Source organism: Choloepus didactylus, chromosome 2 (genome assembly GCF_015220235.1).
Source record: "Choloepus didactylus isolate mChoDid1 chromosome 2, mChoDid1.pri, whole genome shotgun sequence".
NCBI lineage: Eukaryota > Metazoa > Chordata > Mammalia > Pilosa > Megalonychidae > Choloepus > Choloepus didactylus.
In genome coordinates this window covers 117356249-117378352 of record NC_051308.1, presented here as the reverse complement: position 1 = coordinate 117378352, position 22104 = coordinate 117356249, and the positions used below count along the sequence as shown (strand labels likewise).

Here is a 22104-nt window from a genome sequence, read left to right as displayed (position 1 = left end):
TCGACCAAGGATTACCAGACACCTGAGGAAATCATATTAGTGAAGGTTCTGACAGGAAACACGAGGTACAAACAGACGGCTTGTTTTAAAGTGAATTTGTGAAGGGAATATTTGCAAATGTGTACACGGAAGTAAAAGAATCCAACAAAAGATGACTGAAGCACCTGGGATCTGAAAGCAACAGGGAAACCACTGCTGCTTCCAGGCTTGGATGGAGAAGAGAAGGGAGTGATTACCAGACCCAGAGAAACCTGTAGTTTAGGGGTGGGTCACTGGATGGGACCTGAGGTCTCTGGGAGAGGAATCGGTGACTGCCAAATGGAGGCCTGGCAGGAAGGGAATCAGGGGCATTAAATATACCCTGACTCCTCTCACCTCCTACCTCCCGATACCCTTCCTGTACCTCCCATTTACTGTACCCACCTGGAATCCAGAGGCAAGGAAGCCCAGGAGATTGTGGCAGGGGAAGTCAGCCTTGGGCACACAGATCTCGCGAGAAGGGCAGAGTTTATCCAGCACAAATACAACGTGAAAGAGAGAACTTCTTAAACAATTTGGAAAATATGCAGGGAGAACTGTTAAAAGATAATTTTCAGAAGAAGGTAAAATCATAACTCACATGTTATGAGCACATGTCAAATACTTTTTTATATTCATATGATGGAGTCAGAGATACTAAAATCAGTTCAAAGGAAAAGTGAATGCACACATTCATACGAAGTAAAGGAACATGGGGACGAATCGCATATGGAGACAAAACTCATTTTTCCAAAGGGGGTGGGGAGCAGTCAATTAAAATCACTACCAGAAGGAAAAGATCTTACGTATCTATCAGTTACCCACAACTCACAGAGTTGCCAAGTAACTCAAAGACAATCAAGGGACAACTGGATTTGAAAGTAACCGGTCTCCTCTGATACCCTACATGTTCTGTCTATGCATTAAAAGCCATTATTCCGAAAAGGGTGCGCAGGCTTTAGCCGACCGCCAAGGGGATCCTGGGCGGGAGGGAGTTTAAACACCCTCCCAACTGGGCCGTGCACTCCGGCGCGTCACCACGGAACCAGGCCGGCGGCACGGGAAGGGGACGCGGACGTCACTTCCCCCTCCCGCTGCCGGCAGGCGGCCGGCCGCTCATTGGCCGGCTGGGCGGGGGGAGGTGGGAGTAGGGGGGACAGGGGGGCGGGCCACGGGTTGGAGGAAAGGGCGCTTCCCGTGGCGTCCCGGATAGGGCGTGTGTTATGTAGATAAGTCAGCGCAGTGGCTGCTGCTTCGTCACCTGCTGCTTAAACACAAGGTTTCCCGTGCCGTGGAAGAGCTCAGGGCTGTTGGCTGCAGTTGAGTTCAAGAGGTGTTTGGAGGGGTTAGGCGGGCTCAGGAAGGCTCATCAGGGCTGAGTGGAGTGTAGCGACCGTGTGTGTACAGTGCCAGTAGTATGAGGTTGTGTTGTGGCGGGTGGCACGCAACTCATACTTACCTGGCAGGGGAGATACCATGATCACGAAGGTGGTTTTCCCAGGGCGAGGCTTATCCATTGCACTCCGGATGTGCTGACCCCTGCGATTTCCCCAAATGTGGGAAACTCGACTGCATAATTTGTGGTAGTGGGGGACTGCGTTCGCGCTCTCCCCTGATTTTAGTCGTGATAAAGTCAGACGCGGTTATGGTTTTGTGTTAGTGTTTGTCTCAATCATAAGCGGAGACGTTACGGGAATTTTTTCGTTTTGTTTTCTGATTTCGGTAAGTTAAAGAAGTGTTGGAGATTTTCTAATGGTTTTAGTTTTATTAGGATTTCGTGGCAGGTGCGTGATGTTTTTTCAGTCGTTTTAATTTGAAGATTGGGTTGCTTTTTTGCGGACTTTTTAGTAAACTGGGGAAACCCTAATTTGTTTTTTGAGTCCCGAAAAGCTTCGAGCACTCTGTGTTTGGAAAACAAAGCATTGTTTATGGAGCTATTAATACTCTTGGCAATCACTTACAGATTTAGAAGAGTTATTTTGTTCAAAGGAACGGCCACGGTGCCGTGCCCTGGCCGCTTTAAACTTACCCACGTTGGTCACAGAAGTCAGAACTGCAGTCTTGGCGGAATGCCTTTTGATCTCTCTGTCAACATAGGATAGGCAAGGGTGGAGCCGTGATAGTTTTTCTATGCACGTCTATCTTGTGGGAGGTTGCCACTGGGTAGTTTTCTGATCCGTCTGCCTGGTTCTAGCGAGGCATGGGAATTTTTACCTCGCCTCCTTTAAAATATAAAAGTGCTAGATGCAGCTTCTCATCAACAGGGTGTTCTATCATTTTTGTTGTCATCTAGTTCCTGTTGTTTCGGTGGTGCCCTGTGCAAGGGTCAGGAAGAGTTGGCACCTTTGGTTACTCTTCAGTTGGCTGTCTATGGAAGTAATTATCTGAATCTAAAAAGGGATCGTTTCTTTACAAGCAGAATTTGTCATGCCCTGATTTTGCCTTGTCCTGTGCTTGACACCTTCTATTCACTTTGATTTTTTCTAAGCTCCCAGGCATCGTGGATCCATCAGAATTCTGTGCTCATTGGGATAACCAGAATGCTGTATGTAAATAGGATAGTAAAGAACAGCAGCAGGCATGCATAGTGCACACATCTCCTTTACTCATGTGCATGTTCTATTGTCCGATTGGACTCCACTTACAAAACAAGTTCAAACATAAAATTAATAATAATTTCAAGACTATGACAGGAGAACATTAAACCAAGATGGGAATTCTTCTGAGTGTGGGGCCCTTTGTGACTGCACAAGTCACATGCTTATGAAGCTGGGCCTGCATGGGTGTCCAAAGCCAGGTATCACCAATAGTTCCAATACCCTGGGAGAGCTGAGGGCATTTACCACTCATCAGAAGAACCAGAACCTATGGAAGATGATTGGAGGAGAGCACTTTTGTGTACAGTTTTCTCTTCCTTTCAAGTTTCCTCATTAATTACTAATTGATACTTTTGTACTCTCTGGCTTCATTCATTATTTCAATCCAAACTTAGTCAACAAATTTGGGGCTTCTACTGTTTAAATTTACTCACAGTACTCAGCAGCAAAAAAAAAAAAAAAAAAAAAAAAAAAAATAGATTACTTTCAATAAGATTTCCAGTCTAAAGGAACTCTAACTTGTGTTTCTTTAAATTCATACTCTCAAATCACATGAAGATATCCATTAGTCAGTTTCTGAACAAAGCACTTTTTTTTTTGTCAGATTTCTGTTCCATTACAGTAAACTCCTGCAATTTATGTCCATTTCTTGATTGCTTGGCTAGATTCTCTTTTCTGCAGAAAAGTCTTATGATTGCCATTGCTATGCTGTGGACTTGCAGCCCACAGTTAGGAAGAATAAGAAAAGAAGATTCCAGTCAGTCTGTGAACATGTGAGTTGAGTCCAACCCCCATTAAGAGAAATTTGCTGCAACCTCATTAGGGTTGAGAATTTCATGTATCCTAATCAGCCTAAAACAAAACAAAAAAAACAACAGAGAGAGGGCAAAAAAAAAAAAAAAAAAAAAAAAAAAAAATTAAGGTAGGAAAAAAAAAAAGCCCAGGATTTGGAGGCTGTGACACCAATCTCAGTAAAAGGACAAGGACTTGGAATTCCTCACTGACCTTATAAGAAAGGGCTTGACAGGGTTGTCAGGCCCTCTAATAAGCCCTCTAATAGGCCCTCTGGAAACATGTAGCCCTCAGGTCTTGGTCTTAGTCTCAATGTCTTGGTCTTAGTCTCACATGTCCCACCAATTACTTACTGGGCTGTGGCCTTTTCCTGAGTGAATCCACCTGCCTTTTATCTACATCTTTCCAGTCTCTGGAAGACCAAGTTCCTGCTACCTGCATTAGTCATGCTACTTGTCTTGGGCAAGTAATGTAATCCCTCTCAGAACCTGTCTCTTTATCTAAATGAAAGGGTGCCTGCCATAGTTTCTAGAGATCCCTCAGGCTCTGAAGAATTATGATTTGATGAGTTTCCTTGTCTCTCTCCCTTGGCATGTGGTGGGTTTTGTTTTTGTTTTTGTTTTTGTGCTGTTGACCTGAGAAATTCCATTAGAAGACTCAGTCACAGCAAATAACTTTGAACCCCCAGTTTGGGCTCATTTTACTTTTTAATACCCAATTTTCCTGCAAGTAGTAGGAAGTACAAGGATAATTTTAGGTGGTACAAGGATGAATATTTTAATATTAATAATCATATTATTTAATTTTATATACATCCCCAAAAGGCATAAAAAGCACAGCAAGCCCATTTTGATGCCTTCTTTGTAGAGATGGGAAAGAGTGTTGACATCACGAACTACATGGCAACATTTCATCAAATGTCTTTTAGATATCTAACCTTTCCTCAGATTTCTTTCTTTGTGTGACAGCTGCCCTGCTTGATGTCTTTTTACTTCCAGACCCTACAACCTTTGACAACCAGCTCTCTCTAGATATCACTCCAATCACTGCCCCTGCCCTGCACTTGCAGCACCCCGTAACCCCAAAGCAGCCACTTTATTTTTCTTGTCGTTTCCTCTTCCCCTGCCCCTGGCCTCAGGCCACCTCTTACCTCTTTCATAGGCTGGAAAAATTAGCTGTTTCTCAGTATCCAATTTGATCTGATGTGCATCCGCAGCTTGGCAAATTAGAAAGTTTCGTTAAGATCCCTTCTTAAATGACAGTAGGAATTATAAGTAACACCCTACTTTTCATTGTGAGGATTTTTTTTTTTTTCAGTTTTTTCTTTATCAAATACCTGAACATTGAATCATATTTAGAAATAAATACCAGGTCCTGGATTGGCAGTTGTGGACATTTTGTCAACCTCCCTCAAGGTGTGTTCTCAGCTCACTCTCACGTCTGATCCATAACGTCCTGTTAAATTGAAATTACTTGGAATCCCTTTTACTAGCCAAACTGAGAAAAGCCAGTGATTCCCTTACAGGAAGGACCATTGCGCGCCCCCATGTGGCTACCGTGGGAATGGCAGTCAAAAGACCCGCATGGCCCCAGAGTTCTGGGGGAAGGAGGGGAGGTAAACAAGGGCAGATCCAAAGGAAGCTAACTAAAAGGCACCAGAAGGCCGAGAGAATATTCAGAACACTGATAATATAAGTCATACGTCCTACGGACTGACTAAATCAATGTAGCATCGCTGATCAAATTCTCTTGGATGAATTCTTTCTGCAGCAGAAAGAGGCTTCCTTGCCCAAGTATAAAATATCTGAACCAAGAATGAAATTTACTATACCTTACTGATTAGAAAACTAGGGTTTGTAGAGAATTTAGAAGGGATTTCCTTGGCGTAGAGCTGTGAGCACTGAGTTATGCTCCGGATCCCTGATCCAGGAGTTTCTGACCCAAAGGAGCTGACCAAATTAGCGGCTAGGAACTGCTTGGATGTTGGATTCCAGGGATATTAGATATCCTGAGGTTATTACAAAGACATCTGGTCAAGTCTGTGGTTAAGAATACTAGTTCTGGGAGGATCTCCCTTCCCATTCTCAGCCACTATTTGCCTTCTGTTTGACTTTGGGCCACCTCTTTCCCTTTGCTGAGCTTGAATTTTTTTACGTGTCATATGAAAATAATATTAAGTACCTCATAGAGTTGTTTGTAGTGCAGATTAAATGACATGACCTAATAATACACTTAGCATATTGTATAGCACATATTAACTATGTGTTGATAGGAAACAATATCCAAGATTAGATTTTTCCCTTGATTGGGAAATATAACCTAAAGAAAAGTATATAGACCTCTACATTGGGTCATGATAGAGTAATGGAAATGAGATTTACTCTCTCACCTTAAACAGGTGGAAGACAAGACAAAATATAAGAAGCAACCTTTTTCGGACATTGGGCCACAGGAAGTGCAGTAGCACTCAGAGCTCACACTGAGCCTGTCAACAGCACATGCTCCCACCAGCCTGCATGGAAAGACCATATAGCACACCCATTATCAAGGAGTATTCATGGTGCAGCTGCTGTGGAAGACAGTTTGGCAGTTCCTCAGGAATAGAATTGCCATAGCATCTGGCAGTCCTGCTACTGGGTATATACTCAGAGGAACTGAAAGCAAGAATACGAATAGTCATTTGCACACCGATGTTCATAGTGGCATTATTTACAATTGCCAAAAGAGGGAAACAACCCAAGTGTTCATCAACTGATAAATGGATAAACAAAATGTGGTATATACATAAAATGGAGTATTTATCCAGCTGTAAGAAGTGAATCCTGATGCATGCGACAACGTAGATGAAACTTGAGGACATCATGTTGTGTGAAATAAGCCAGGCACAAAAGGACAAATATTGTATGTTTTCATTAAAATGAACTAATTATAATGAGCAAACTCTTGGAGCTATAATCTAGAATATAAGTTACCAGGCATTATAAAGAGGGTAGAGAATTGGGAGCTGATGCTTAGTTTGTACAGCATTTTTAATAAGATTGATTATAAGTATTTGGAAATGGATAGAGGTGATGGTAGCACATTACTGGTAAGGGTAACTAATAGCGCTGAATTATTGATGTGACGATGGTTCGAAGGGGGAATTTAGAGTCATGTATGTCACTAGAGGAAAGTTAGAAGATAAAACATGGGACTGTATAACAGTGAACGCTATTGTGGACAATGACTGTGGTTAATTGTACAAATGTAAGAATATTCTTACATGAACTAGAACAAATGTATGACACTATTACAAGATGTAAATAAATAGGGTAGTATATGGAGTAAATACAACTAATGCAAACTATGGTCTATAGTTAACAGTAAAATTATAATATTCTTGCATCAACTTAAGAAAGGTACTATACCAATGCTAATTGTCAATAATAGAGGGGTATAAGGGGTATGGGATTTATTATTTTGGAGCAATGAGAAGGTTCTTAAATTGATTGTGGTGATAAATGCACAACTCTGATTATACCGAGAGCCATGGATTATATGTGCATGAATAAAACTGCTAAAAAAATAAGAGAAGGCTCTTCAGATCCTCAGTACTGTGTCCAAATTTACCTCAGACTAAAGGATATTCTGAATCCATAATACAAAGCTTAAAAGCCAGCCTGGAAAGAATCAGATTGTTTCCAAGTAACTTAACTGCATCCCAAATCAAAGTCCAAAAATATTTAAAGGTATGTATAAATATATATATATATGTATTTATGTACATATATGTTATGTGTGTGTGTGTATATATATATAATACAAATAATTCCATCACCCATCAACATAAAATTCATAATATCTGGCATGCAATAAAAAATTACTGAGTCCAAAGAAGCAGCAGGAAAATGTGACTCAAAACCAGGAGAAAAATCATTTAATAGAACAGGTACAGAAATGACAGAGATGATAAATTAGTAGACAAGATATTAAAACAGCTATTATAAAGGAATCTGTTCTAGTTTGCTAATGCTGCCAGAATGCAAAATACCAGAAATGGATTGGCTTTTATACAAGGGGGTTTATTTGGTTACACAGTTACAGTCTTAAGGTCATAAAGTGTCCCAGGTAACGCATCAACAATCGGGTACCTTCACTGGAGGATGGCCAATGGTGTCTGGAAAACCTCTGTTAGCTGGGAAGGCACATGGCTGGCATCTGCTCCAAGTTCTGGTTTCAAAATGGCTTTTTCCAGGATGTTCCTCTCTAGGCTTCAGCTCCTCAAAAATGTCGCTCTTAGTTGCTCTTGGAGCATTTGTCTTCTCTTAGCTTCTCTGGAGCAAAAGTCTGCTTTCAAAGGCCATCTCCAAAATGTCTCTGTAAGCTGAAGCTCCTCTCTCAGTTCCATTGCGTTCTTCAAAGTGCCCCTTTTGGCTGTAGCTCCTCTTCAAAATGTCATTCTCAGCTTCACTGAGTTCCTTCTGCTTGTCAGCTCATTTATATGGCCCCAGTGATTTAATTTAGGCCCATCCTGAATGGGTGGGGTAACACCTCCATGGAAATTATCCAATCAGAGTCATCATCCACAGTTGGGTGGGGTGCATCTCCATGGAAACACTCAAAGAATTACAATGTAATAAACACTGATACATCTGCCCACACAAGATTACATCAATATAATGGCGTTTTGGGGGACATAATACATTCAAACCAGCACATTCCACCCCCTGGACCCCAAAATGACATGATCTTTCCATATACAAAATACATTCATCCCATCACAATATTAAAAAAATTTAAATCATTTCAGTAACAATAGTTAAGTACAAGATCCCATCAAAATCAGTTACAGGCATGGTCTGTCCAAAAGCAAAATTCCCCTCTGACTGTGGACCTGTAAACTTAGAACAAGTTATGTGCTTCCAATATACAAAGGAGGGACATTCAGACATTCTCCTTATGACACTCCCATTGTCATAAGGAGAAACTGAAAGGAAAACAGGGTTCACAGGACCAAAACAGTTCCTAAAACCTGCAGGACAAACTCCGTTAGATTTCAAAGTCTGAGAGTCATTTACAGAATGACCTTGCATCCTTGGGTCTTGAGAGAGAGGGAGTATAACCCTTCCTAAGGGCCTTTTTGGCAGCCCTTTCCTCTCCAAATGCTGGGGTGGGTTCTCCATCATATCCAGACATTGGGGAGACCACCTTCTCAGCCCCACCCTCTCAAACATTGGGGCAGCACCCGGATTCCCTTCCATCTCCGGGGCACACGCTCAACCCTTTCAGGATAGTGGGGTGGCAGCCAGGCTCTCCCCAATTCCCTGGGAATGTGCTCCACACTCTTTGGGGCTTGTGGTGGCAGAACATTTCCTGAGTATCGAGGCAGAAGGCCCACCCTCAACCTCCAGGGCAAACTCACCCTTTCCTTGTGTGTGGACCACTCCACTGTCCCAGCCCAAGACCTCTTGACTCCAGACCTCAACTTCCATGGCTCTGTCTTTGAAGAAATTTTTCCTTTAATTTGTTCCTTGCCTGTCTCCTCTGGTCCAGACCAGCAGCATCTCTGTCTATAAAGATCTCGCAAAAATTCTGTTGGCTTCACATGAAGCACACAGGGGTCAAAGCTGTCAGACAATAGGACTTTCCACGAATCCTTCTGCTTAACTCCTTCTCAGTCTTGGCTGGTACTGAAACGGCAGCTGGGTTCCATGTTTGGTTACATGCTCATGTTGGGCTGTAGCTTCTGGGGTTTCACCCCCTGGAAGCCCAGAGTTTTTCAGGCCATCAATTTCTGGTTTCTTTGAAACTAAAGAGTTCATTTCTCAGCTTATCTCTGTCCTCTCACATTTTACTATAAGCTGCAAGTAAAAGCCAGGCTACTTATTCTACATTTTGCTTGGAGATCTCATCAGCTAAATATTCCAGGTCATTGCTTTCAAATTCTGCCTTCCATCCAACAACAGGACTCAATTTTGCCAAATTCTCTGCCACTTTATAACAAGGATCACCTTCCTTCCAGTTTGCAACAACACATTCATCATTTCTGCTCAAGGCCTCATCAGAAGTATATTTAGAGTCCATATTTTCACAAACAGTCTCTTCAAAGCAATTTAGGCCTTTTCTATCAAGCACCTCACCATTCTTCCAGAATCTTCCCCTTATCCATTTAAAAAGGTGTTCCAACATGTTTGGTATTTGCAAACTCAGCAACAAAAGCACCCCACTTCTCTGGTACCAAAATCTGTTCTAGTTTGCTAATGCTGCCAGAATGCAAAATATCAGAAATGGGTTGGCTTTTATACAAGGGGGTTTATTTGGTTACACAGTTACAGTCTTAAGGCCATGAAGTGTCCAAGGTAACGCATCAACAATCAGGTACCTTCACTGGAAGATGGCCAATGGCATCCGGAAAACCTCTGTTAGCTGGGAAGGCACATGGCCAGTGTCTGCTCCAAGTTCTGGTTTCAAAATGGCTTTCTCCCAGGATGCTCCTCTCTAGACTGCAGCTCCTCAAAAATGTCACTGTTAGTTGCTCTTGGGTATTTGTTCTCTCTTAGCTTCTCTGGAGCAAAAGTCTGCTTTCAAAGGCCAATCAGATGATTCTTTAAGAAAAAACTGTATGAGGAAACTGGAACCAGGTAGAATCCAGACTGGTGACATCCATTTTCCAGAAGCACTTGGGTAGCAGTTCTAGTGGTTACATTGTGTCCAGTGTTTGTTGGCTAGAGGGTATGTGCCCCCAGCTGTGGCTATGGTGACTGCAGGGGCCCTGCACTGCTGAGCAGTTTCTAGGTACTATTCATGGCCTCCTTTTATCTAATTCTGGTTCTCTGGCTTTTGTGGCACTTCCTAGTCCTCCAGGATCTTCTATGAATGATCCAATAGCATGTAAACAAGTCCCTTTTCTGCTTATGTCAGCCAGAAGTGGTATCTCTTGTCCAGAGAACTCTTCCTGGTACAGTGGAGGTTTTTTTATTTTATTTTTTCTGAATTGCAGGTATTTAAAAAAAATACTTTATTTATCAAAACAAACAAAAAACAAAAAACAAAAACATTTCCAAACAAAATAAAGCAAAGCAATGGAAAAAACAATATCCTGAAATAAGGTCATTACTTCCAGTATACTCTTGGAAGTCTTACTCATTGCTAGTGGGACTGTATAATGGTTCAGCCACTCTGGAAAACAGTTTGGTGGTTCCTCAGAAAACTAGATATTGAGTTACCCTACAATCCAGCAATTTTACTTCTTGGTCTTTACCCGGAGGATCTGAAAGCAGTGACAGGAACTGATTTTGTACACCGATGTTCATAGAGGCATTGTTCACAATTGCCAAGAGATGGAAACAACATAAATGTCCTTCATCAGATGAGTGGATAAACAAAATGTGGTATATACACATGATGGAATACTGCAAAGCAGTAAGAAGAAATGAGGTTGTGAACTATATGACAACATGGATGAATCTTGAAGACATAATGCTGAGTGAAATAAGCCAGACCAAAAGGAGAGATATTGTATGTTACTACTAATGTGAAATCTGTGAAAAATGTAAAATAAGTGTCTTATATTGTAGAATATAAGGGACCCAGAGATAGACAGCAGCTAGGGAAGAGGGAATGATAATGTAATAAGAACAGACAAGATATTGAGGGTGATCTTAATGATATGGGAATGATATGTGACTGTGGTTCATTAATTTTCTTTTGGTATGTGTGCTGGTTTGGATGTATTATGTCCCCCAAAACACCATTATGTTTGATTCAGTCTTGTGTGGGCAGGAAACGTATTGGTGTTGATTGGGTTGGAAACATTTGATTGGATGTTTCCATGGAGATGTGATCACTCAACTGTGGGCGAGATCTTTCATTGGATAATTTCCATGGAGGTGTGGTCCCCCCCATTCAGCATGGGCCTTGATTAGTTTACTGGAGCACTATATAAACTCAGACAGAAGGAACGAGCTTGCTACAGCCAAGATGGACACTTTGAAGAACACACAGGAGCTAAGAAAGGAACCGGAGATGAGAGACAGTTTGAAAATGGCCGTTGAAAGCAGACTTTTGCTCTGGAGAAGTTGAGAGGAAAAATGCCGGAAGAGCAACTAAGAGTGACATTTTTGAGGAACTGCAGCCTAGGGAGGAATGTCCTGGAAGAAAGCCAGAACTCTGGAGCAGACACCAGTCATGTGCCTTCCCAGCTAACAGAGATTTTCCAGATGCCACTGGCCATCCTCCAGTGAAGGTACCCGATTGTTGATGACTTACCTTGGACACTTTACGGCCTTAAAGCTGTAACTTTGTAACCAAATAAACCTCCTTTATAAATGCCAATCCATTTCTGGTGTTTTGCATTCCGGAAGCATTAGCAAACTAGAACAGTATGGTAGGAGTATATTAGGATGAATTGCAGGTCTTATATAATCTGAGCTGAGACCCCCTCCCCCCCCAAGAAACCTCATCAATCACCAGCAGCACCAGCCCTGAGGGGCTGCATTAAGAGGGCTATTGAATATCTGGGATTGGATCTTCCAGTGCCCCGAGAACTCCCATAGAACTGGGTGTTAGTGCTTCTGCTTCAACATGCCCCCAGAAGAGAGGACAGTTTAGTTTTCTTTATGAAGAGCTCAGATCTCATTTCCTCCACTGGATTGGAGGGTCCACTGGCACCAGATACATAGTCTGTTCCTGGGGAAGAAAAGCCACTGAACTTAAAAAGGAAAACAGGGGCAGGTCTGTGGCTTGAAAATATCACTCAGGAAGTAATGCAGAGGATGGATTGAGAGCCATGATAAGGAGAGACACATTCCAGAGGAAGGGGGCAGGCTGTTTACTGGACATCAGAGCTGCAAGCTACGTACACCTGTGAACAAGGATGTTCTTTCCACTTGGTGCCCTTCCTAGTGTTCCCACCCTGTTATCCCACCTCTGTTTCTCTCCTACACCATCCCCTCCCCTACTGTGGGCTGTACAGTATCATTTGAAATGAACATCCCCTGGGTTTGATTATATTTGTTCTCTTCTATGCATCTTCCACTTGTGACAAAAATGAAATGTTGATTTTTCCAAGGATCATAGCCTTTATCTCTATGCCTGCTTTTGAGAAAGAAAAGACCAAGGAAGAGATGATCTAGAATGCTTAACACCAAGGCATATGCTGGTTCAATATCTTCACTTTGAGGATAAAGAAATAATTGTCAAGCATCCAGGCTCCCCCTGCCCTCCACCTAAAAAAAGAAAAAAATCACTAAAGAGTTAGAAAAATCAGACTTATAAGACTTCTGACATTATTCAATAACTTAATGCCAGTAGACAAAGGGACTGTATGTATAATGTTCTGATGGAAAGAGTGTAAACCCAATAAATTATAACTAGTCAAAATATCATTCATGTTCAAAAATAAGCAGCCAGAATTCTGAAATATGAAAGGAAATCTATCTAGTCAAGAAACATGGATGTTAAAACTGGAGAAGTCATAGTTTAAAAAAATGGGAGAGAACTTTTAATCTATTTAAATAAAAAAATAGTTTTAAATAATCATACAAATTAGGATTTTAGGACAGAGTGTAGACCTTATAAACATGAACAATGTAAAAATAATAACATAAGAAATAATTCAGAGGTAAGGAGAGGAAGGAGATGGCAGAAACTGAAAATGCTAATGCTCTCATTTTTTATAATAACGAGTCAGTCAATATTGTCTGAAACTAAAACATTTAAATAGTGAAATATTAGGAACAACATAACTCTTCAACTCTATGGAAGCTAATTAAAGAATTTATGGTGCAACTTCACAGAAGGATTCTATGTAACCATTAAAAAGAAAGAAAATAAAAGATAAATTCTATACAATCATTAAAAAGAAAGACCTAGAGCACTCTGTGTATCAACATGGAATGTTTTCCATATATTTTTAATTCAATTTTATTGAGATATATTCACAAACCATACAATCATCCACAGGGTACAATCAATTGTTCACAGTGCCATTATATACTTGTGCATTCACCACCACAATCAATTTTTGAACATGTTCATTACCACACCCAAAAAAGAATAAGAAGAAAAATTAAAGTAAAAAGGAACACCCACAACATTCCATACCCCCCATCCCTCCCTATTGTTCATTTACCTTTTGTCCTCATTTTCTACTCATCTGTTCATACACTGGATAAAGGGAGTGGGAGCACAAAGTTTTCACAATCACATGGTCACACAGTGTAAGCTACATAGTTATACAATCACCTTCAAAAATCAAGGCTACTGGGTTGCCATTCAACAGTTTCAGATGTTTCCTTCTAGCTATTCTAGTACACTAAAAACTAAAAGAGGATATCTATGTGATGCATAAGAATAACCTCCAGAATAACCTCTCAACTCTATTTGAAATCTCTCAGCCACTGAAATTTTATTTTGTTTCATTTCTCTTCCCCCTTTTAGTCCAAGAAAACTTAAATTCTATGTTCCAATTTTTTCATTTGTGTCCCAATAATGTCCCTTTGAGCCTTTTCTCCTCCATTGCTAGATCCCATCCAGGATCGTGTACTGCACTTAACTGTCATTGACTCTTTAGTTTCTCCTTTTATTTTTTAATTGTAGGAGCATAAATACAACACAAATTTTCCCATCTCAACCATTTCCAGGCAAACCATTCAATGGGATTAGTTATATTCAAAATATTGCACTGCCCTCATCATCTTCCATTAGTAAAAATTCCCCATCCTCCCAAACAGAAACAGTTCAGCCATTATGTATTAACTCTCCATTCTCCATTACACCCTTCCCTGGCAACCTGTACTTTAATTTCTGTCTCCATGAGCTTGCATATTCCCTGATATTTTTTTTTGTAGTTACCATAAAGCTTAATTTTAATACTCTAAATCTATAACAATTTCATTTACATTGATACTAACAACTTCAATAATATGATGGTTGAGTTCATGTGTCAACTTGGCTAAGTTATTATGTCCAGTTTCTTAGTCAAGCAAGCAATGGCCTGATTATTACTGTGAGGGTATTTCATGAACTTAAATAATCAGTAAGCCAATTGCCTCTATGGCTGATTACACCTACAGTCAACAAAGGAGACTGCCTTCAGCAATGAGAGAAATCTCATCTATTCAATTGAAAGCTTAAAGATATAATTGATTTCAGCTGTGAGAAAGAATTTCTATCTCTACTTCAGCCTGTAATTAATTAGAAGAATTAATTCCTCTAATTCCTCTCCTGGGGAATTCACCAAAACCTTCCTTGGAGTTCCTAACTTGTGGCCTGCCCTATGGAATTCAGACTTGTCAATTTCCATGGTCACATGAGCCAATACCTATAACAAATTTGATAATATTTACATATATTTATATATGTCCAGTCCGTTATGTTTCTCTAAATAACACTGACAATGCAGATTTTGGTTTCATAAGAGTGGTTCTTATGAAACAGATACTTAAAGATGAGATTTATAGATTGGTTCTGGAATTTTTGGAATTGGGTCTCTAATCTGATTATATTAAAAGTCACTAATGACTCATTTCTAATGATCAAGATGACACTGATAGTCCATGATAAGAATTGCTGTTAGAGATATGCAAAATCTCACCATTGGATATTGCTACTCAAATGCTTGTAAGAGGCAAGGCTACTGGTGACAGTGTATTTGATAACAGAGTTTTTAAAAATAGATTTTTATTGTGAAATTTAACATATATACATAACAGAGATAACTTTCAAAGTACAATTCATCAAGTAGCTATAGAGCAAATTTCAAAGAATGTTATGGGTTACAGTTCCACCATTTCAGTTATTTCCTTATTGTGAAATATGACATATATACAGAAAGGTGATAACTTTCAAAGTACAATTTAACAAGTAGTTGTATAAGTAATCTCAAAGAATGTTATGGGTTATAGTTCCACAGTGTCAACTCTTTCCTTATGTGAAATTTAAGATACATAAAGAAAGTTAACCTTCAAGGTGCAATCCAATGAGTAGCTAGAGAGCAAATCTTAAAAAAGAATGTTATGGATTACAGTTCCATCATTTCAGTTATTTCCCTCTAGCTATTCTAATACCTTAGCATCTAAAAATATATTTATATAAAGATTCAGTAGTCATAATCTCTTGTTAAGTCCTATCTTGTCTGTTGCTACCCCTTCCTCTCATTTAATCTCTTTCTCAAACATCAGGGGTATCTAGGCAGTGACAACCTTAACTTGTTAATATCTTAACAGAGTTTTGTAGAGTTAAAAAGAATAATGATGTTGACTAGCTGTTCCTAAATACACTGGGTACAGTTGTCAAAGAAAGGAATGAGCTAAAACTTTCAAATTCCCAGCAAGTGCCACATGAAGTACATATGTGCCCTAAAAGAAACTCTTATTTCTTGTAGCTGCAGACTTGAGATTTCTGAAACTTGACTGAGAGTCTCCTTGTGAAAGTGGGTGAATTACAACTTAAATTGATTCCCAGCCTTCAGGACATCTGCTGTTAGAGTGATGGTGTGGATCAGAAGGCGTGGAATCTTGAAAATTGTAAAGGGGACATACGGGCTGATAATGACACCAGTGGGAAAACTGAAATGCTAGATTCTGCTGAGTCTTCTTTGCTGATAAATCTGTAATGGTCTGCCCTGAGCAATCAACTATTCCCCCCCCCCATCTGAAGAGATTAATGCTGCTATGTCTGATAAACCTGAGACTGCTTCCCCTGACTAGATTAACCTTGTTTCACTAGGTGAAGCTGTAATGGAATGCCCTAAGGTAGTTTCTTGCTAAACCCAGCTAATTCTTCTCATGATCCATTTCACTACTCTCTTTTCTTTCAGATCCAAAACTGGATGAAGTCCCAACAAGCCCTGAGAGGTAAAGTGCAAAATATGATCCATGAGGAGGTGTGCTACACTCTAAAAGAATGACATGACTCTTCCAACTTACATAGAAATCAGGGGAATATGTGTGGGATATTAAGGGTATAGGATAATGGTGGAAGGATCATAAAGTTGGATCAGGCTGAATTTATTGATATGGGCCTATTAAGCAGAGATTCTGGATTCAGATTATTTGGGTGGTTGGCTGAAGCATAGACTAAAAGATGGCCTACATTACCTGAAGTTGAAATGACAGAATTGCCCTGGCTTGATCTAGAGGAGGGGACAGAAAGATTTAGAGAAATTGGATTTATCTTGTAAGACCTGCTCACTCACCCCAGGAATGTCCAGAGAAGACACCTTGCACCAGGACTACAAGGAATAAATTTATGAGAGCAGCTCCATCATTCCTGAAGAGCCCTGTAATCACTCTTCTCTGTAGATCAGATATTACTGTGGAAATGCTGACACTGAACTTGGATCCTTAAACATAATGGGGATGATCAGATCCCAGGTTGGCAGGAGCCAAGTGGCAGCACTTAATTGACAAAGATAAGGAGGGCTTGGTTACCATAATGGACACGAGAATCAAACAGTAATCTGAAGAAGCTGACTCACAGAGACCTATGGCATTGGCTAGTTAATAGGCAATCATTTAAATTCTTACTTGATCTGTTTAAGCAGAAGAGTTCTATGTCAAGCAAAAAAAGGTCTAACATGAATACAAAAGCAACTAGACCCAGAACCACTTGAATGGATGGAGAGCCAGGTCCCCATGTGGAAGGATCCTGACACATGGCCAAAAACTTATAGTTACTCTTCCTCCTAGCCTTCTCCAAAGAGACTACAGACTTTTACCAGGGTGAATGGGCATTGGGGGAAAGGAAATGGTCAGACATTTTTGGGATTACTAGACACTTGCTCTGGAATTGACATTAATTCCAGGAGATACAAAACATCAATATAGTCCACAAGTCAGAGTAGAGGCTTATGGAGGTCAGGTGATCAATGGAGTTTTAGCTCAGGTCCATCTCACAGTGAGTCCAGTGGGTCCCCAAAACCATTTTGCGGTCATTTCCCTAGTTCTAGAATGTATAATTGGAGTACACATACTCAACAACTGGCAGAATCCCTATATTGGTTCCCTGACTTGTGGAGTGAAGGCTATTATGGTAGGAAAGCCCACACGGAATACACTAGAACTCCCTCTACATAGCAAAATAGTAAATCAAAAGCAATACTGAATTCCTGAAAAGATTGCAGAGATTAGTGCCATTATCAAGGACTTGAAGAATGCAGGGTGGTGATTCCCACCACATACCCATTCAATTCTCCCATTTGGCCTGTGCAGACAACAAATTGATGTTGGAAAATGACAGTGAATTATTGTAAACTTAACTAGGTGGTGACTCCAATTGTAGCTGTTGTTCCAGATATGGCTTCATTGCTTGAACAAATCAGCAAATCTCCTGGTACCTGTAGACAGCTGTTGATCTGGCAAATGCTTTTTCCTTTATACTTGTTTGTAAAGACCAGCAGAAACAGTTTGCTTTCAGCTTTCAAGGTCAGAAATGTACCTTCAGTGTCTTACCTCAGGAGTATATGTCAGCCTTATGTCATTGTCTGGTCCACAGAGAACTTGATGAACTTTTCCTTCCAAAAGACATCATACTGATCCATTATATTGAAGACATTATGCTGATTCAATCTAGTGAGCAAGAAGTAGCAACCACACTAGATTTCTTCATAAGGTATTTGCATGTCAGAAGGTAGGAGATAAATACAACAGAAATTCAGGGGCCTTCCACCTCAGTGAAATTTCTAGGCATCCATTAGTTTGGGGTATGTTGAGATATACCTTCTAACTGTGGAATGGCCTTTTGAAAAGTGAATTATGGCACCAACTGGGTGGCAATAACTTGCAGGGCTGAGGGAATGTTCTCCAGGAGACTGTTTATGTACTAGATCAGCATCCACTCCATGGTGCTGTTTTCCCTATAGCCAGGATTCACAGATCCAGGAATCAAGGTGTGGAAAGGGAGTGGCACTACTCACTACTACCTCCAGTGATCCACTAGAAAAATTTTTGAATACTGTCCTTACAATCTGAATTTCTGCTGGTCTACAGTCTTAGTCACAAAAGGAGTGTGTCCGCCAGAAGACACAACGATTCCATTGAACTGGGAGTTAAGACTGCCACCCAGCCACTTTGGGCTCCTCATGCCTCTGAACTGACAGGCAAAGAAGGGAATTGCTGTACTAGCTGGGGTGATTCATCCTGATTATTAAGGTGAAATAGGACTGCAAATACATAATGGAGGTAAAGAAGAGTTTGCCTAAAATACAGGAGATTCTTGAGGGCATCTGTTAGTACTACCAGGCCCTGTGACTGAAGTCAATGGTAAACTGCAACAACCCAATCTAGGCAAGACTACTAATGGCCCAGGACCTTCAGGAATGAAGGTTTGGGTCTCCACCAGGCATAGAACTAAGATCGTATGAGGTGATTGTTGGGGGTAAGGGGAATATGGAAAAGGTAATGGAAGAAAATCATTATAAATATGAGTTATATCCTTGTGACTAGTTGCAGAAACAAGGACTATAAAGATTATGAGTGTTTCTTCCTTATTTTGTAATATGTTTGTATTATACATAAAGAAAACATCTTTATTTTCATCCTTATCTTATCACCTTATCATATAATATAAGTTGTGTTAACTTTATGGTATAGTATTTAAGTTAGAGAATATTAATTTTAAGAGAGAATATTGCTCAAGGACTTGCATCCTCCTCTGGGGAAAGGATTAGTGCATTTCTGGTCGTATGCAGGAGAGTTGAATTATGGTAGGTGAAAGTATGGCTATTATTGTTTTTATTTAGAGATTAGGTATGGCTTAAGGAGATGTAGATGGATTCCAAATTGACAAGGGGTAGACTGTGATGGTTAAGTTTATTTAACTTAATGATTGGCTAGGTGATAGTGTCCAGTTATGCAGTTAAAAAAGCACTGGCCTTATTGTTATTGTGAGGGTATTTCATGGATTTAGATCATTAGTCAGTTGATTGCATCTATTATCAAAAAAGGAGATTACCTCTACAATCAAAAAAGGAGATTGCCTTCAGCAATGAGAGAAGTGTCATCCAATCAGGCGAAAGCCTTAATGAGAGAACTGATTATTTCAGCAGTGAGTGAGAATTTCTATCTTCTCCAGCCAGTTGGCTTCTCCTGTGGAATTCATTGAAACCATCATGGTATTCCCAACTTGTGGACTGCCCTATGGAAATCAGGCTTGCCAATCCCCATGGTGCATGAGGTAATTCCTGGAGATTGTTTCTTGGAGAACCTTGACTAATACAGATAGTATACACAAACTATGTTCCAATAACCCTCTGCCCCCACCTCCATGTAGTTCTTGTCACCAATTACATGTTTATACATTATGAGCCAAAATCACTGATTTATTACATTTTAGGCACTTGTCTTTTAGATCCTATAGGAAATATAATGTGAGTTACAAATAAAAAATACAATAGTACTAGCACTTATGTTTACCCATGTTGTTACCTTCATGGGAGACATTTAATCTTTATTTCTTTATGCAGTTTTGATCTATTGTCTATTGTCCTTTCCTTTCAACCTGCAGAACTCTCTTTAGCATCTCTTGTAAGGCCAATCTACTGGTTATGCACTCCCTCAGCTTTCAGTTATCTGGGAATGTCTTAATCTCATCCTCATTTTTGCAAGACAGTTTTGCTGGATATGGAATTCTTAGCTGGTAATTCTTGCTTCTAGCACTTTATATATCATTCTACTGTCTTCTTGCCTCCATGGTATCCAATGAGAAATTGGCAGTTAATCTTATTGCAGCTCCCTTGTGTGTGGCACTCTGCTTCTCTCTTGCAACTTTCAGAATTCTCTTTTTAATATTTAGCATTTGATAGTTTGATTATAATATGCTGAAGTGTGGGTTTATTTAGGTTTATCAGTTTTTGGAGTTTATTGATCACCTTGGGTCTATATGTTTGGGAAGTTTGAACATGGCCCTGATCAAGATGGCATAGTGAGACATTTCAGGGCTCTGTTCCCCCACAGAAGCTTTGAACGACCAGCAGGAACTGGCAGCAACATCTTTTGCAAGTTCCAGAAAACAGTTAAAGGACTTCAGTAACAGGGCCAGCATGGAATAAAAAATAAAATAAAATAAAATAAAGGCTACTTGAAAGTGACAAGATCTGAAGGAATGAAGTCCTGAAGCATGTGACATGAATAAACCTTGGGGACATTATGTTGAGTGAAATGTCAGACACAAAAGGACAAATATTGTATTATCTCATTAATATGAAGTAATTATAATATGTAAATTCATAGACATAAAATACAGAATATAGGTTCCCAGGATATAGAATGAGGCAAAAGAATGGGGAGTAGTTACTTAATATGTGCAGAATGTTTAACTAAGTTGAGCTTAAACATTTAGAAATGGATAGAAGTGACAGTAGCATGTTATTGTGAGTACAATTAACACTACTGAATGGTGTGTGAGTGTGATGGAAAGGGGAAGTTCAGAGTCATAGATGTCACCAGAAGGAAAGTTGGAGGTTAAAACATGGGAATGTATAACACAGTGAATCTTGTGATGGACAATGTCTGTGATTAACTGTACAAATATAAAAAATGGACTGTCACCATTTTCTTAGGCTTTAGCCCACCTGTGCACAGTTGGACAATAAAACTCCTTTTGATAGAGTTTTTGTCTCTTCTCTTCTCGATTGAGAAACCTAACATATTGGTGCCAAAACCTGGGATCAAGAAAAGAGATGGGACCTCCATAAGGAGGGTCAGAACCCATTTGCTTGACTTCAGCATCCAACACTGGTGAATCATCTCTGGGTAAGGAGAAAGTGCCCTCTCTTTTCCTTCTGGCACTCTCTATTGTCCTGGACAACATTCACTGGAATCCTAGCTCTAGGTGGGAGTTTCTACTGCCAGGCCCTGGACCCCAGGGGTGAGTAGGATGGTGGGATGCCACTATCCACTCCTCCACCACTGCACTGGAGCTTAGAAATTCTCAAGGAGGATGCCCTCTGGATTGTTCCTAAGCTTGAGAGCTGGGAATTCTCCTTACCCTATAAACCTCAAAGAACTCTAACTCAGGATAGATCTAAAACCTCAGAAGCTCATTTTCTATTGCAATTTCACCTGACCACAATATCCACCTGGCCAGAAAATGGAACCCTTGATCCCCCAATATTTTTAACCTTAACAACTACTGTCAGCATCTCAGCAAGTGGAGTGAAGTCCCACATGTCCAGGCTGTTTTCAATCTGTCCAGGTGCCCCTCCTCTCTTCCCACCTCTCTCTGCCCCTCTCTCTGCCCAACTTGTTCCACTCATCAAATCCTTCCCTCCTCCTCCTCCCAACTCTTCCTTCAATCCTGCCAAAAACCTTCTTCTCAATTTTCCTCCTCCTCCTCCTTACACAGCCCTCCTGACCAAGCTGAAACTGCTGTTAAACCATGGCTGGTAAACAACCCTCCCCCATATTTAAATTCCACCTCAGAGTCTCAACCCTCCTTTCCTTCCCTGCAAAGTACCTGCTCCTTTCAACCGCAACCTATCCTCTCCTTGCAAGAACTGTCTGGACTGGAAGGGCCCATACATTTCCATGTTCTCTTCTCTCTTTTGACGTTTCCCAAATTAAACAGCACCTAAACTCAGACTCTAAAAACTCTGCCCTTTTTCTCTCCCATCTCAGAAAACTCATACTCTAAAAACTCTGCTGTTTTTCTCTCCTGTCTCAGAAATGCCCTCCTGCACTATGCTAATCTCTTTCCTGACATGCCTGTGGCTACCCAA

At 40.4% G+C, this 22104-nt stretch overlaps 1 long non-coding RNA gene and 1 other non-coding gene across 3 annotated transcripts; both read left to right on the top strand.

Annotated features, from left to right (window-relative positions):
- The first annotated feature begins 1469 nt into the window (after nucleotides 1-1469).
- On the top strand, nucleotides 1470-1633 carry LOC119528417. Its single transcript, XR_005215715.1, has one exon. It is a non-coding gene; the product is annotated as a U1 spliceosomal RNA (small nuclear RNA).
- A 3157-nt stretch (nucleotides 1634-4790) lies between these two features.
- On the top strand, nucleotides 4791-20527 carry LOC119517840. Of its 2 annotated transcripts, none has more exons than XR_005213638.1 (4): nucleotides 4791-4822; nucleotides 16207-16243; nucleotides 19461-19562; nucleotides 20342-20527. It is a non-coding gene; the product is annotated as an uncharacterized LOC119517840 (long non-coding RNA). The 2 variants fall into 2 exon arrangements; XR_005213637.1 differs by lacking the exon at nucleotides 4791-4822 and adding an exon at nucleotides 7010-7135.
- The last annotated feature ends 1577 nt before the right edge of the window (nucleotides 20528-22104 follow it).